This window comes from Pelodiscus sinensis, chromosome 15 (genome assembly GCF_049634645.1).
Source record: "Pelodiscus sinensis isolate JC-2024 chromosome 15, ASM4963464v1, whole genome shotgun sequence".
NCBI classification, from domain to species: Eukaryota; Metazoa; Chordata; order Testudines; family Trionychidae; genus Pelodiscus; species Pelodiscus sinensis.
Window position 1 is genome coordinate 17,300,311 of NC_134725.1, and position 14,002 is coordinate 17,314,312.

The 14,002-nt window shown below is 42.3% G+C and overlaps 1 long non-coding RNA gene across 1 annotated transcript in view; it reads right to left on the reverse strand.

The window, feature by feature from the left end:
* The window catches only part of LOC142818486 (uncharacterized), a 41,228-nt gene extending 27,534 nt beyond the window's left edge, over window positions 1-13,694 (reverse strand). Inside the window, exon 1 of the long non-coding RNA XR_012895976.1 lies at window positions 13,482-13,694. This is a non-coding gene — a long non-coding RNA (uncharacterized LOC142818486). The remainder of the gene's footprint in view (window positions 1-13,481) is intronic.
* Window positions 13,695-14,002: the final 308 nt, after the last annotated feature.

Genomic DNA, 14,002 nt, shown 5'->3' on the forward strand with positions numbered 1-14,002 from the left:
CTTTCTCAGGAACAAGGCTCGCTGTTACACCCCAGACTTCAGGCATTACATCTGATGGCGTGGCTCCTCAGTGGTTAAAAGGGGACGAAAACCTGTGCTCTGAACAGGTCAAAGCAATACTTCTACATAGTAGGAAAGAGTCTACGCGGAACACTTACCTCGCGAAGTGGCAGAGATTTTCTAAGTGGTGCCTTCAGAATAACATACAGCCTCTCTCATCTCCTCTGCAGCACATTTTGGATTACATCCTTCATCTACGAAATTCGGGACTTGCACTATCATCTTTAAAGATGCACTTGGCAGCTATTAGTGCCTTCCAGCAGCTATTAGTACCTTCCACCATCCAGTAGAAGGTTCCTCGCTCTTCTCTCATATAATTACAAAGAGGTTCTTAAAGGGGCTCATGAATTTATACCCACCACGAAGGGCGCCTCCCCCTTCTTGGAATCTCGATTTAGTGTTGGATACCATTATGTACCCCCTCTTTGAGCCTCTGGCGTCGGTGTCTTTACATATGCTAACCATGAAAATGGTCTTTCTACTTGCAATTACCTCAGCGAGAAGGGTGAGTGAACTGGGGGCGTTGATGGCAAGCCCTCCTTTTACAGTTTTTTTCCAAAGACATGGTAACGCTACGATTACACCCGGACTTTATTCCCAAAGTCTGCTCTTCCTTTCACATTAATGAGCCTATTGTTCTCTCAGCTTTTTACTCCAAGCCTCATTCCTCAAGTAAGGACGCTCTTTTCCACACCCTCGATGTCCGACGTGCGTTTTCTTTCTATATAGACAGAACCCGCCAATGGCGGCACACGGACAGGCTGTTCGTATCTTCGGCACAGAAATCCAAGGGCAAAGCACTTTCCACTCAGCGCATTACAAAACTAATTACTCTTTGTATTACAAATTGCCATTCGATTCGGAACAAACCTCTTCCTTCTTTACCTCGAGCTCACTCTACGCGAGCAGTAGCAACCTCCACTGCTTTTGCAAGGGGAGTTTCCCTTGCGGATATCTGCCACGCGACTACCTGGGTCTCTAGTGTAACTTTTGCGCGTCATTATGCCATAACTAGGAGGTGGGCTTCAGATGCCGCGGTGGCCTCTGCGGTTCTATCCACGGTAGAAAATAACTGACCCAGAGCGCATTCTGGGTTACTGCTTTGTACTCACCTTGAGTAGTAACGATGGTTCTTCGAGATGTGTCCCCGTGGGTGCTCCACATCCCACCCTCCTCCCCACTCTGGGTCTTTCTGCTTTATCTTTCAGAGACCGAGCGGTGAAAGGAACTGACGAGGGGGAGGCCAGACCGTTGCAAAGGTGCTAATGCCTCGCGCTGTTCTCAGGCATGCACGGTCCGGCCCAGCTACAGCTCTGGAAATCTCCGACTAGCGGCGCCAGGTCGGGACCCAACACCTTGAGTGGAGCACCCACGGGGACACATCTCGAAGAACCATCGTTACTACACAAGGTGAGTAATCTCTTCTTATGGGAAACTTGGCCACACCCATGGTAAGTGGACACCTGGCTAACTAAAATCATACCAGACCATGGATGCTGCAAAACCCAGGAGTGCCACACTAGAAAGGTTCAATCTAAAAAAGAATTTTATGATAAATATTGATTGAATATATACTAATTTCGGAGGGGTGGGAGAAAGAATCTGAGCTACCTACATTTTACTAAATGAGAGAAAAGTCCATTTGGAACAGAATTTGATACTAATATAGTACTTTCCATAATCCAGGCACTTCACAGTAATAATACATTAAATGTTGATAGTGCTGTGCCTATGTAGGCAGCTACATCAATCATTATATGCTCAGCAATGTGCTGTAGTACTCTTTGGCAACTAAATCAACATCACCAAAAGAACTTGAATGTGGTTATCCATTTTCTTTGAAAAGTGCACATAGGATATTTGACTTCCAGCTGGACAGCCATTACTGAGATATACAGGTGTCTCATCTGAAGGTTAGGGAACTCAATCACCTTTCGCTGACTTTTATAAGAATGCAAACATGCAAAGATTATCTTAAAAAAAGAATGCCTATAGTTGACACTTAGTGGAAAGCCCTTGTCCTTACACCTTAAAAGTATCTCAGTCATGGGGCTAACCTGCTGTCGGCAACCTATAGTATATATGCCATAAGTGGCACACAGGCCAATTTTGAGCGGCACACAGGGAGCTCAGCCTTCCCCTCCTCTCCCACACAGCAGGGAGCCCATGCTGCCACTGGAGCCTTCTCCTTCCTTGGCAGCAGGTTAGGCTGCACCACACTTGGCGGTGGTAGGAGGAGACAATGTTGGGACTGAGATGGCTGAGGTTGAGGCAGTGGCTCCTCCAGCATCCAGGGTCAGCCTGGGACTGCATGACTGTGGCAGCAGCTACTCCGCTGGCTGGAGCTGCCACCCGGGACAGCTGGGAAATCACCACATAGCGGTGGTTCCAGTTTCAGCGCTGTGGAAGGTCTGGACCTGGATTAGTGCCACCTTGCAGCTGCTGAGGCTGAACCTGGATCTGTAGTGTCACATGGGAATGCTGGGGAGCTGTTGTAGCGGTGGCTGCTGCTTTGGAGAGGGATCAGGCGGTTGTTCTGCTATCATCACTAGTAGAGCGGCACTGGAGACAGGCTTGTGTGCTACTTAGGGTATTGAACTACAAGTCCGAGATCGTAGACTAGAACTCAACAAGGGAAAGCAAGGCCAAGAATCACACTAAAACGTAAGATCTGCATCTTAATTTATTAATAAAGCTGCTAAAATGTAAGTAGGACTATTATTGACTTTAAAAAGCACCAATGGCACACAGACTCATAAATAAAAGTGAATAGGTTAAATCTTGGCATACACTTCTGAAGGGTTCTGACCTCTGGACTGGCCTATGGTAAAATAGACAAGGTCTCTATTTGCAGATGTCTGATTATTCTAAATGGGGTATCAGGAGTGACTAAAGGTTAAGTGGTTTACCCAAGTAGAGCCCGTCTCAAAGGCTAATCTTGTCCAAGTGCAGTATTGTATACCATTTTTGGCTTTTTCTGTTTAAATCGCCTTCCTTTGGTGATTTCCCAGTCTTGCATACAGACTGTGGAACAGATCAGTTACCAAGTCTGCAACTGGCATTAGTACCTCTTTGGTGAGTAAGCCAGCTATGGATTCATTGGCTCTGAACAGTGTAATTCTTTGGCTGTGGAGCATCTCTTGAACAATGTGACTGCTCTTAACTACTACAGCTCTTGAAAAGACTGGCCCCTTTAGGATTATTTTTGGCAATGTCACTGGTTGGGACTCAGACTAAGCACAGTGAAGGCAGACGGTAAGCTCTGGGATGCTTTTACAGCCATGGAAGCAGATTAGTCTGTGATTAAGTTGCAAGCCAGAATATTCAAAAGATTTGACTTAAGTACAGACTAATAATTATGGGAAATAAGTAATGTGTGCTTCTTAAACTTTTCATGTCATGGCTGCATGAAATAATGTGCTATTGCTGTGGAAACTTTGACTTCTGAAGGTTAAATCTATGATATCGAAAAAGCTGATTCATTTGCTTACCCTTGGGATCTTCCCTCAAAGAACTCTCCTTTTACAGAAGGCTGGCAAAAATCACTTTCCATAATGCCCATCACCCTTTGTTAAAGACAGGCTTCTGGACTGCCTCTTTTCACAGTGAGATTGAGAAAATTACTGTAAATTAGCGAATATAACCTGCGTCCATGTATAATATGCACTCATGTATTACCCACGTTTTTTCTTTCATGTGTAAAAAAATCGTAGATTACCTGCAGACATACATAACCCGCAGATAATAAACCGCAAGTAATGAACCGCAGCTAAGGCCTCTGAGCAATAAGTACTCCCTATTATCAGTATATAAGCCCTACGAACCACACCGTTTTAAAACCTCTTCAGTTCATAACAAAATATTTGTAAGGATGCCTAAGCGCAAATCATATACATCCAATTTTAAATCATCTGTTCTGACATATGTAAAAGAAAATGGCAGTAGAGCAGCAGGGAGAAAATTTTCCGTCAATGAAAAGTCTGTTTGGGAGTAGAGAAAAGAAGAAGCGGAGATTGAGAAATTAAGTCCTCAGAAAAGAGCGCGCGGAGGAAAGAAAGCCAAGTGGCCAAAACTAGAAAAAAAACCTGGTTAAGTGGGTTCTTGCACAGAGAGATAGCCAATGTGTGGTGTCAACAGCAGCCATAAAGCTAACGGCTCAACTTATTGCTGTGGAAATGAAAATTGATGATTTTAAAGGGGGCTCAGGTAACTGGGTTTACAAATTTATGAAAAGAAACAACCTTTCAGTTCGAACACGGGCACCTGTTGGACAACAGCTTCCTGATGAATGTGAGAAGAAGATAGATGATTTTAAAAATTTTGTCCATAAAGAAATTAACCAGCTGGGCTTGAAACCAAATAATGTCATTAACATGAACAAAGTGCCCATGTCCTTCGATATACCTACAGCTCAGTCTGTTGCAGCAGCTGGAGCAAAGACAGTCGGTGTAGCAACTATTTTATGGTTGTCTTGGCATGCACAGCAGGTGGTGAGAAATTAAAAGCAATGGTAATTTTTAAAAGATGACGATGCCTCGAGAAAAACTACCAGCCGACGTTTCTGTGGTCTGTAACAAAAAGGGCTGGATGAACACAGAGGTGATGAAGACGTGGACAGACAGCTGCTTTCATGCACGAAAAGGCAGTTTTTTAATCCAAAATCTCTGCTATTTTTAGATGCCTTGGCTGCCCATAAAGAAACTTCGGTTCAAAACCATATCAATGCCATAGGAGCACATATCGCTGTAATTCCAGGTGGACTGACCCGCAAGTTGCAACCTCTTGATGTGGCTGTCAACCATCCATTCAAGTGCTTCATCCGTGAGGAATGGGATGATTGGATGACAAACTGGGAGCACACTTTCACTCCGGCAGATTGATAGCGCCGTGCAACTTACATGGGAGTTTGCAAATGGTTATTGGCAGCTTGGGAAAGAATAAAACCAGCTACTATTCTCAATGAATTCTGTAAATGTGAAATTCTTCTGGAAGTCAACTTGTCTAGCTCTGAATGCGACTACAACAGCAATTCTGATGCGGCACCACAGACTTCAACCATCACTGATGCACACCTAGCTGAAGTTATGGATGTTTTTCAAGATAGCGAGCATGATGAAAGTTTTGACAGTTTTGAAAACTCGGACACTGAGGAGGAGGATACTAGTTCTGACTCAAGTGATTCACAACAAACTTATTCAGCATGCAGCATGTACTATTTATTTTATGACAATGCGCAGATGGATTTTTTTTAACTGCAATTTTTTAAAACTATTACTATTAATTTTTTTAGTAGCTTCACAGTAAGTAACGTTTTAACTTTTAATGTATTTTAATACACACAACACTGCCACTCTTATTAAATTAAATTGTTATTAAATCGAAAATGCTGATTTTACCATGTTGGTCTTGTCTTCTTTTAATTTGAGTAAAAATCAGCTTGTATAAGACATGGACATGTATACCCCGCGAGGAGGGGGGGTGTTTGTAAAAACGTGTATAACCCGCGGCTTATATTAGCTAATTCACGGTACCTTACCTCCCACTCATGATGCCGCAGACCACCTCCTTTCCCACTGGCAATCAATTAACATCCCTACAGCAATTGCTTCAATATTATTAAGAAATATTAAGTAATATTAAGAAATATATGTTTAGCAGCTCCTAATGCAATACAATGTCTGGACTCAAGAAGAACCAAACCTAGGTGACTAGGCAGGACTCTGCTGACCAACAGTAAGTGCTGGGTGGTACAGGTGCTTCTAATTACAGTTTGGGAGCCAGTGCACCAGTGACATTTCAGGTCATGGTATTTTCCTAAGCTTGCTGGTGGTGATCTCCTTAACTGGAGAAATCTCCAGGCCCCACAACCAGAGTCTTCCTCTCAACACCGATCTTTCTCTCTCTCTTGCTGAGCAGTCTTGATATTCAACCAACATGGATATAATTAGCTAGTTTTCAAAAAGAGCCCCCCTCCTTTCTGCAGCATGCCCCACTCATGTTAATATCCCCTTTTCTGAGCAGTGTTGCATATAAACATGAGGTGGTTCTATCCATAATATGACTTGCTCTTCAGAGTCTGACAACTTTTTGTTCAGAATTATTGTCTTACCTCTGATAAACAGGGTTTTCCTGCTCTTAAAGTCTCAAGTGTTTTGTGTACATAAGATCTCAATCAGCTAAGTAGTACTATTGTTTAGTTGGTGGTTTTAATCTGGTTTGTACTTCTCTTGGTGTGTGTACATACACAAGGGATCACCTGCCCCCTGCATTCCAGTATAGAAAGTGAGCTGTGATCAAAACTGTAATAAAGGTGTTTTGATCCTACTGACAACACAGATTGAGAAAGAAGCAGATATAGCCAGATTCAGAGTAGTCAGATGGTGGCAGAAGAACAGAGCGGAGTTTACTAAACAGCTCTGATAAAGAGAAACTGAAGGCAGGGGTGCTGCAGGGCAGCATGAGGAGCATCTATGGAGCAGTCATCTCTAACCTTTTTAAGCACAAGATCACTTTTTGAATTTAAGTGCAATCCAGGATCTACCTCAAACCCAAATACCCTTGCCCTGCCTCCTTCCTGCTCTTTCTCCAAGGCTCTGCCCCTGCTCACTCCATCCTACATCCCTCCCCCATCTTCACTCACTTGTATCATGCTGGGGGCAATGGTTTGGGGTTCAGGAGGTGTTCAGGACTGGGGCCAGGGTTTGGAATGTGGGCTCCAGCTGGGCACCACTTATCACAGATGGCTTCTGGGTGATGGTGCAATGGAGCCCTGCCCTGGCCCTGCACCACTCCTAAAAACAGCCAGCAAACTCTCTCCATCCCTGCCCCATCTTCTCTGTGGAGTTGGGGTGCAGAGTGGAGGGAAAGGCACCCTGATATCAGCACCCCCTCTTCCTCTTGTTCCCATGCCCTGCACAGAAAGAAGTAGGCTCCCAGAAGTGTGGGGCAGCTCTAAGGCAGAGAGCAGGAGCAGCATGGCAGTGTTGAGAGAGACAGATGCAGTGTCAGCATTTGACAGCCTCCCAGCCAAACCTCTCAGGATCACCTGTCAAAGGCTCCAAGATCTACCAGTATATCTCGATCTACTGGTTGGTGACCACTGCTGAGGAGGAACAATCAACCTGGAACAATCAGCATGCTTGATTCTACTGCCATCACATCATACCAGAAATCTAAGATCTGTCAAGTTTCTGAGCTGGATTTCAGGAGATGGTGTGAAATGGACCCTAAGCTTCATTGTATGACAAAGGAAATTTATTCAGCATGATGAGCATTAGTGGGAACAGGAGTTGGGCTGTATTAAAGTTCTGAGACAGGTCTCCCAATCTCTTGTTCATCTGCAGGCTCAGAGTGAAAGTGTCCACTTTATTAATCCTGATTCTCCTCTGCAGCCAGATAGATTCAGATTAGAAAAAAGACACCTCCCCTGCCTGAATAGAGACTGGAATATTGTTTAGGAGCGCTGGAGAAGCATAAAACCCCATAACTTCCAGTTGTTCTCAGCCTCCTTGCCCTGCTTCTGGACACACATTGGTTTAGGAAAAGTGCTACAGCATTTCTCCAGACTCCTGTAAAGTAGTTTACTGTTGGTGGTTTTTTGGCATCCCTTGCTACTCAGCAAACATCCATACCAGCTATGGCCTAAAGGAAGCAAAATTCCCTATTCTCATCTCCCACTCAACTATTTGCCATTCACTAGCTAGCACTTCCGTCATGCCAGCACTCAGAGAAGTGCTTGCCTTGACACACATGGATAGTCCCACTGAGTTCAAGAAGCTCCATTCATTATCACCTAGCACCTTCTGTTGTCATTTTCTTCAGTGACCCAGACAAGTCTGATGAGCATTTTGTGTCCACCGTGCACTAGTATGAATTCAACAAAGTGCAATAAATTGGGCCCAAGGGGGCTATTCCGCTGTATGTAATTAAGCACATCCAAAAGAGGCCTAGGGAACTAGATAGCAGGAATGTAATAGCTAGCTGCTGCTTTCCTTCTTGCAATATTGCCCTTTGGTCATATGTCTCAAGACTTAGGATCCATGTCAGGAGCACATCTGCCAGAGCACTCACAAACTGTTGTTCACTCTGACATGTCTTTTTTTTCAAGATAAAGTCTGAAGACTAATCCTTATTCACTAGGTCAGAGTAGATGATTGCACCTGTAGAATGGTCCACAGATGGATCTGCACAAAAACATTCTGCTTTATAAACAAAAATTAATCTCTTTCACTCTCAGAAAAATCTGTCCTTCATGAGACATGCACTGTTCTTTCCCAGCTGAAATGTGTATTTATTGTGGCAAATTGAATTGCTTCTGTTGAGCAGGTAACATTCATTGCAAAAGAATTAACCCAGCCTTCTCTCTTTTTAATTTAAATATAGTATCACGGAAATATAGGATTAGAAGAGATCTTGATAAGTCATCTAGTCCAGCCCCCCACTGATACAGGACTAAGCATTATGTAGCTCAGCAGTCAGCAATGTCCAAGACGACATTGGTGGAGGTTCATCTACTTGGGGAGCATTATGGACAGAAATGGAGGAACTGACAAAGATATATCAGTGCTAGGATAGGGAAAGCAACAACTACATTCAAGACTCTTTGTCCCATACAGAGTTCACAAAAAGTATCTGCGAAGACGAGACTGCGGATCTTCAACACAAATGTGAAGAGCGTGCTCTTGTATGAATGCGAGACCTGGCTTACTAAAAGGTCTTCAAATCAGAAGCTACAGACATTCACAAACAGATGCCTGAGGTACATCCTTCACATCAAATGGCAAGACCGTCACAAATGAGGAGCTTTGGAACAGAGTGGGACAAGAACCACTTGATGTTCAAATCAAGAGAAGAAAGTGGGGATGGCTAGGCCACACACTCAGAAAAACATCATCCAGCATAGTCCGTCAAGCTCTCACATGGAACCTGCCAGGACAACACAAGAGAGGAAGACCTCGGACAATGTGGAGAAGATCTACTGAGACTGAAGGACAATAACTGGGGTACTCCTGGAGTCAGTTAGAAGTTCTGTCTCAAGACAGAGTGAAATGGAGGAGACTTGAAGATGACCTATGCGCCACTCGGAGTACAAGGGTTTAAGAAGAAGCAGTAGTGGAGGAGTACAGAAAGCCCCAAACCTCACTGTGTGATTAGGAGAAAAAGCCAGAGCCATGAATGGTTAAGGAGAACAGTTTATCACATTCCTCTTTATAACAACATTTTACGTTCTTGAAGATTGGTATCATATCATCCCCCTCAGTTTTTTATTCTGCAAACTAAACAAACCCAATTTTTTCATTCTTTCCTTGTAGATCATGTATTCCAGGCCTTTTTTCATTTTTTGTTTCACATATTACATGATAGGTAATATTTTCAGACATTCTTAAGTGACTTAAGGTCAGACTTTCAAGGATATTTAGGCACCTAGGGGGCAGTTAGGAAGCAAACCTTGATAAATGTACTGAAGAATAGGGATGATGGAGCTAACACCTTACAGAAGTCTTGGTCAAAAAGAAACAAAAAACAGGACTATGTAGCACTTTAAAGACTAACAAGATGGTTTATTAGGTGATGACCTTTCGTGGGCCAGACCCACTTCCTCAGATCAAATAGTGGACAAAAATTGGCACAACCATATATACCAAAGGATACAATAAAAAAAATGAACACATATGAAAAGGACAAATCAAATTTCAGAACAGAAGGGGGATGAGGGGAGGAGGTAAATGTCTGTGAGCTAATGATATTAGAGGTGATAATTGGGGAAACTATCTTTGCAATGGGTAAGATAATTAATGTCTTTGTTTAGACTGAGATGTAAAGTGCTACATAGTCCTGTTTTTTGTTTCAGCTACACCAGACGGCTACATTTCTATCACTTGGTCAAAAAGATGCATTCATAATACTCTGCATATGGACAGGCAGGGGAATTAGATATAATTCTAGTGGCAGCAAATTCCAGAAGTCAGGCCTGGCTATTGAATGTTACCATATATAGATGTTCAATACTGTGGGAGGTTTCGCAAGACCAGAACCGCAGCTGTCTAAAAAAAGCTCATGTCAATTTAAATACACATAAAAAGCCAGACACTGATATAGCACAGTTGTTTTAAACTCAAGAGAAAGCTTTGTGTGGATTATGCTCTTACCCTGCACAGATGGGTGTAGCCCACTGCTCACGTAGCCTGACACAGGCTCACACTGGGAAATTATATTTTGTTAGTCTTTAAGGTGCTACCAGGCTATTTATTTTGTTGTTGTTGTTTTTTTTTTTTTAGTTTTTCTTGTTACAGATTGACTCGGCTACCTCTCTGAAGCACTGGGAAATTAGGCAATGTTTGCTTCAGAACAGCTTGGCTGTTATTACAGTGGCTGAACCCTGCATGCCTGATAAAGTCACAACTCTCTGAACATCTGCCTTGTGGGACTATGGGCATTTCTACATGTACACAGCTTAATCTCTTTATAGTCCTGAATTAATCATCTTTCACTGGCTGGGTACTGTGTATTAGTGGTTTTGTGTACTGATTGGATGAGACAGCCTGCTTAACTATGTGGTATAATTGGTATGACTAGAAATCTGCTTGTGTGTCTATCTGCTTCATCTAGCTTTCTCTGAGCATTTGACATTGTCCCTAATAATCCAAGGCATGCAACATTCCACTTCCATGCTGTTTTTGGATCCTCCTCCTTCTTCCCACAGTTGTCATACCAAGGACAGAATTCATGGTGAGACCAGAATGTAATGGTGATCCATTAGTTGGATGATGGTATTTGATTGAGAGTGATGTGCTATCTACACTCTGCCCCCATTGAATAAAAAAAATCACATACATGCCAGAGCTAAGCACAACCTATCCCAAGCAACAGGAGACCCACATTGTCTTTATCACCAAAATTCCCACCAGATCAGTGTTTCATTAAAATCATACTGCAAAATTGTAGGCCCTTTGTTTAGACAGTGACTATTATCCCTCTGTCATGCCATAATCAAACACTGAGATCCTGCAGTCACGTTAAAACAATGGTCTTCCATCCCGCTAGAAATGACATACGTCTGTGTTGTGCTCTGTGCCTATTTCCCAATGGCAGCCCTTTTTTCTCAACCTAACCTCAGAGATGGCTTTTCAAGCTGTGGGGCCCTGAACTCAGTGAGACAAAGTGTCCTGGATGGAGTCACCAATGAGAAATTTTCACACAACTTCCACTCCTTTCCTAAGTCACTTTTCTCAGGTGATCTCTGAGCCTGGCTCTCAAAAAGCCCCAAAATTTGCTACATCAAGGTGCTGAACACCATTTAGCTCACTTAGGGCATACCTACCCTAGGAAATTATTTCAAAACAACTTATTTTGAAATAATAACTCCCAAAATAACTATTTCAAAATAAAAAACAACAATAGACTAGTAGCACCTTAAAGACTAACAAAACAGGTAGATGGTATCTTGAGCATTTGTGGGCACAGCCCACCATCGTCTGAAGAAGTGGGCTGTACCCATGAAAACTCATGATATCATTTACATGTTTTGTTAGCCTTTAAAGGGTTACCAGACCATTTGTTGTTTTTTAAGTTTTTTCCTAACTTGGCTATCCCCTGAAGAATTTCAAAATAGCGTGTCCACACTACAGGGAACCCTTGAAATCAACCTGAGGGAGGCTTCCTTAATGTGGACGCACTACCTCGACTTACCTAGGAAGCACTTACCTAGGCCTAGGAAGCACTGGGGAGTAAATACTTTGAATGAATCTGAGGAGTAGTTATTTTAAAATAGCATCAGTGGGGAGTCCACGCTAATGTTATTTCAAAATAACTATTTCAAAATAAGTCTTATTTCTTGTGGAAAGCAAGAATTATTAATTTGAAATAACCAGCCCCTTATTTTGAAATAATAGGCTTGGTAGTGTGGATGCTCCACTTGTTATTTTGAAATAAAGGGAATTATTTCAAAATAACTCCCTAGTATAGACCAGGCCTTAGAAATTGAATTCCTTTTAATCTCCCTCTTCCCCCAATCTGCTACAGTGGTAAATTCCCATCCCCAAAATAGTGGTACATTAGACAAGTAATTTCCTTTTGATAGCCTGCCTCCTGAGTCTCTCAAATCCAGGCATGATCATAAGGATAGTCTTTAAAATCCATGTTCTATCATTTTCCCATGTGGTTGTTCCCATGATAGGTTGTTCCTTACTCATTGGGGCTTGTGTACCTTGGCAAATTTTACCCATTGATGTAAATAGGAAGCCAGTGCAACATCTGAGGAGAGGAGGCCTGTGGCAGAGTATTCTTAACTGTGGCATTTGTTCCCTGCGTCAGTTAGCCTGCCTTGGAACATGGTGTGATGTTAGGAACTTTTCTGTGGTCAGGCCTGTTGCAGCACTCTGGATCAATGAGAGGAGAGGGCATGTTTCTTTAGTTTTGATTGCCATTGGAATTCTGGGAATTATCCAACTCTTGGCACTGCAGTAACCTGATACGTTGTATTTTTGCTGACAGGTGTCAGCTCAGTGATGAAGGTAGAGGGGTTTGATTTTTTTTACAGTTGTATCAGTAAATAAATATTTTAAAAGTGTGTTTATTGATATTGCCTCGATAGTCTGTAATGTTCAATAGTCCACCAGTATAAGTATTTGCTTTGCTAGAGTTGTTTGGCTGGCAAGTGAAGCAAGTTATGGGGGAAAAAATATATTCTGCACTGTGTCAACTCTACTAATGTGCTCTCTCTGAGGCCCCTGACTGGTGAAAGCTGCTTGTCGCCCAGCTGGGGAGATCATATTGAATGACCCCTGGCTTCTAACTAAATAAATGAGCTGGGTTAATGATACAAAAGCATCTGAAACTCTTTCTGTCCTGTTTTCAATGTATTTGTTTTAGCCCCACATGCACCTTTTTTGTGCTCTTTTCCACCAATCATCAGGGTTATTGTCAGGAGCAGTGTCCCAAACTGCATTTCAAAGTGACCTATGTGGGAAGTGAATTTTACATTCCTATCTAATTAGTTGTGACTACACAATACAGATGGAACAGCCATTACCCTCAAGAGAGAAAACTTAAAAAACAACAAATAGTCTGGTAGCACTTTGAAGAATACAAAAACTCATGATACCATCTTCATGTATTGTTAGTTTTTAAAGTGCTACCAGACTGTTTGTTGTTTTTTAAGTGTATTCTGTACAGACTACCCCCTGAACCTCAACAGAGAAGTTTTGCAACCTGTTCACAAAGTTTAAAAAAAACTGGGGGGAGGTTCCTGGCTGATAGCCCACTAATAGAAAATGAAGCTGTCGGTTTCATATTGTTTTGTAGAAATTATTTGCTCCTCTCTAGTAAAAGAACCAGCACTACCACATCACTCTTCCAATGGACAGTAAAAATAGACTTGATCTGATACCTCTTACTACCAAAATGTATAATATTGTTATTACCTATCTTCCTTGTGTTCACGAGCATTAATTCGAAAATACTGAGAAAACAGATGCCTGCTTCTACTTGCTGTGACTAGAAGTAGCTTGCTGTGACTAGCTACAGGCTTCACATAAACTATAAACAAATATCTTTCAGTGGAGCAAAACTCTCTCGGAATCTGCTACCTTGTCTGGCCTTTGTGAGATCATGGAACCTATAGCTATCAGAGTACTTAAAAATTAACCAACAAATAGTAAAATCCATCCTCCTTAGGCTGGAGATTACAAGGTATATGATGTGGGGAGAAAACCTCTCAAAATAGTGGATTCTAATCCTTCTTGATGCCTTTAACTTTGGGTCTAATCTACCAAAGCTGTCCATACTGAAACAATGATTCTTGTGGCTTTATTAAATAGTCCATCTATGTTACAACATTATTATGTCAGAAGATTGTAGTATAACAGGCCTGTGTATATGTAACCAAAATATTAGTGCACTAGGATACAGGGCTGAAATTTAGTCCATTACCATCTCACAAGAT